The 2,500-nt window shown below is 67.5% G+C and overlaps 1 long non-coding RNA gene across 1 annotated transcript in view; it reads left to right on the top strand.

Annotated features, from left to right (window-relative positions):
- The window catches only part of LOC135980156 (uncharacterized), a 2,436-nt gene extending 408 nt beyond the window's left edge, over window positions 1-2,028 (top strand). Inside the window, exons 2-3 of the long non-coding RNA XR_010597359.1 lie at window positions 689-769; window positions 1,767-2,028. This is a non-coding gene — a long non-coding RNA (uncharacterized LOC135980156). The remainder of the gene's footprint in view (window positions 1-688; window positions 770-1,766) is intronic.
- Window positions 2,029-2,500: the final 472 nt, after the last annotated feature.

Genomic DNA, 2,500 nt, shown 5'->3' with positions numbered 1-2,500 from the left:
GTGCGGGGGTGGCAGGGTAAGTGGGGGGAGGGGCAGTGTGAGGGGAGGGGCAGTGTAGGGGTGGCAGGGTAAGTGGAGATGGGTGTGGGGGCAGTGTGGGGCTGGCAGGGTAAGTGGAGGTGGGGGCAGTGTGAGGGGAGGGGCAGTGTGGGGGTGGCAGGGTAAGTGGGGGGAGGGGGGAGGGGTAGGTGGGGGGGTGGGGCAGTGCGGGGGTGGCAGGGTAAGTGGGGGGAGGGGCAGTGTGGGGGGTGGGGCAATGTGGGGGTGGCAGGGTAAGTGGAGGTGGGGGCAGTGTGAGGGGAGGGGCAGTGTGGGGGTGGCAGGGTAAGTGGAGATGGGGGTGGGGGCAGTGTGGGGCTGGCAGGGTAAGTGGGGGTGTGGGGAAGAGATGGGGAGCGGGTCAGTGTGGCCCAGGCAATCCCTGGAGAGGGGGCAGGAGGTGCTGCGGGTCAGGGGAGTGGAGAGCACCCGGCGGGCGCTGAAAGTGGCAGAGGGGAGCTGGCCAGTGGGGGAGAAGGAGAGCTGGGGCAGCGGCGGGGGAGGTAGGTGGTCACTGGGGAGGGAAAGAGACGAAGGAAGTGGGGGGCCGGGCGTCGGTGGCGGTGGCAGCGGGAAGGTTGAGTGGGGGCGGCCCCCCGGCCCTGGCAGCCCCACACCCACGCGGGGTGCACGTGTCTTTGTTTTCCAGCCATGACTACGGCAGCCGGCAGCAGCTTCGGCACCACCTGCTGGTGGGGCTTCTCCCCCGCGCTCGACCTGCAGAGGGAATGTGGGTCCCACTCCTCACCTGTGTTACGGTAGCGCCTGGGAGCCCCCCTTCAGACCAGCCCCCTGTGGTGCTAGGCGCTGTACAGACCCAGCGCAAGGAAAACCCCTGCCCCAAAGAGCTGACAGCTCTTGGCCCCTCCCCATCTTAGGGGTCTGGGGGGGAAGCAGTGGCCTCTCCAGTCTGTTCCTCCCGGCCCCTTGTGGGGCAGAGCCAGGATCACGCCCCCTGGTCTGTTCCCCCATCCCAGGGGATTGCACCGTCTCTCGGGGTGGAATCATCCCTTTAAGCGTATTCCAAAATCAAATCCCTCTGGGACACGTGGCATCCGGTTTTAAATGGGTTGCCCTGGAGCTTCACTGTTTAAGTATTATGGGATGGGGTGGGGCTGGTTATATGGGGACCCCTTGTCTGGGGCTGTGACGCAGCCCCTCTGGGGTGGGGCGCGGGGACTGGTTATACGGGATCCCTCACCCGGCGCTGGGACGCGGCCCCTCTGGGGTGGGGCACGGGGGCTGGTTATACGGGACCCCTCGCCCGGCGCTGAGATGCGGCCCCTCTGGGGTGGGGCGCAGGGGCTGGTTATACGGGACCCCTCGCCCGGCGCTGAGATGCGGCCCTCTGGTGTGGAGCGTGGGGGCTGTTTCTACTGGACCCCTCGCCCGGCGCTGAGATGCGGCCCCTCTGGGGTGGGGGACGGGGGCTGGTTATACGGGACCCCTCGCCCGGCGCTGAGATGCGGCCCCTCTGGGGTGGGGCGCGGGGGCTGGTTATACGGGACCCCTCGCCCGGCGCTGAGATGCGGCCCCTCTGGTGTGGAGCGTGGGGGCTGTTTCTACTGGACCCCTCGCCCGGCGCTGAGATGCGGCCCCTCTGGTGTGGAGCGCGGGGGCTATTTTTACGGGACCCCTCGCCCGGCGCTGAGATGCGGCCCCTCTGGGGTGGAGCGCGGGGGCTGGTTACACAGGCCCGAGATGCACCCATTCTGTTTTCCCTGCAGGTCTGGAGAGCTCCATGGCCCATCTCTGCCTGTCACAGGACGACCTGCCCGAGCTCAATATCCTGCTGGTGGGCTCCGTCGACGGCCGGCACGTCCTCCGGACCATGAGCCAAGCCCACCGCTGGCCACAGAGGAGGATCAATGTAGGTGTCTCCCCTCCCCATCGCCTGGCCCAGAAGTGGAGTGGAGTGGTTAGAGCACAGGAGTGAGCAGTCTTTGGCGAGCTGGGTTCTCTCCCTGGCTCTGGGAGGGGAGTGGGGTCTGGTGGTTAGAGCAGCGGGGGGAAGGGGATGGGAGCCAGGACTCCTGGGTTTTCTCCCTGACTCTGGGAGGGGAGTGGGGTCTAGTGGTTAGAGCAGCAGGGGTCTGGGGGCCAGGACTCCTGGGTTCTCTCCCCGGCTCGGGGAGGGGAGTGGGGTCTAGTGGGTTAGAGCAGGGGGGCTGGGAGCCAGGACTCCTGGGTTCTCTCCCCGGCTCGGGGAGGGGAGTGGGGTCTAGTGGTTAGAGCAGCAGGGGTCTGGGGGCCAGGACTCCTGGGTTCTATCCCCAGCTATGACCCATTGTCAAGCCTGCCCCGCATTTGGGAAGGGCTTTGGGATCCCCAGGGCAGGTGCTCCAGCCCAGCCTTTTCCCCTGCACTCAGCCGCGTTGCCGGGGTCGGCAGAGGCTGCAGCGAGAGCTCTGCCAGCGAGGGCCGTGGTGCCAGCCGCTTGCGGGCCATTTCTGGGCTGGTG

This window comes from Chrysemys picta, unplaced genomic scaffold (assembly GCF_011386835.1).
Source record: "Chrysemys picta bellii isolate R12L10 unplaced genomic scaffold, ASM1138683v2 scaf2014, whole genome shotgun sequence".
NCBI lineage: Eukaryota > Metazoa > Chordata > Testudines > Emydidae > Chrysemys > Chrysemys picta.
The sequence above is the reverse complement of the archived record's forward strand: the minus strand, read 5'-3'. Positions and strand labels throughout refer to the sequence as shown.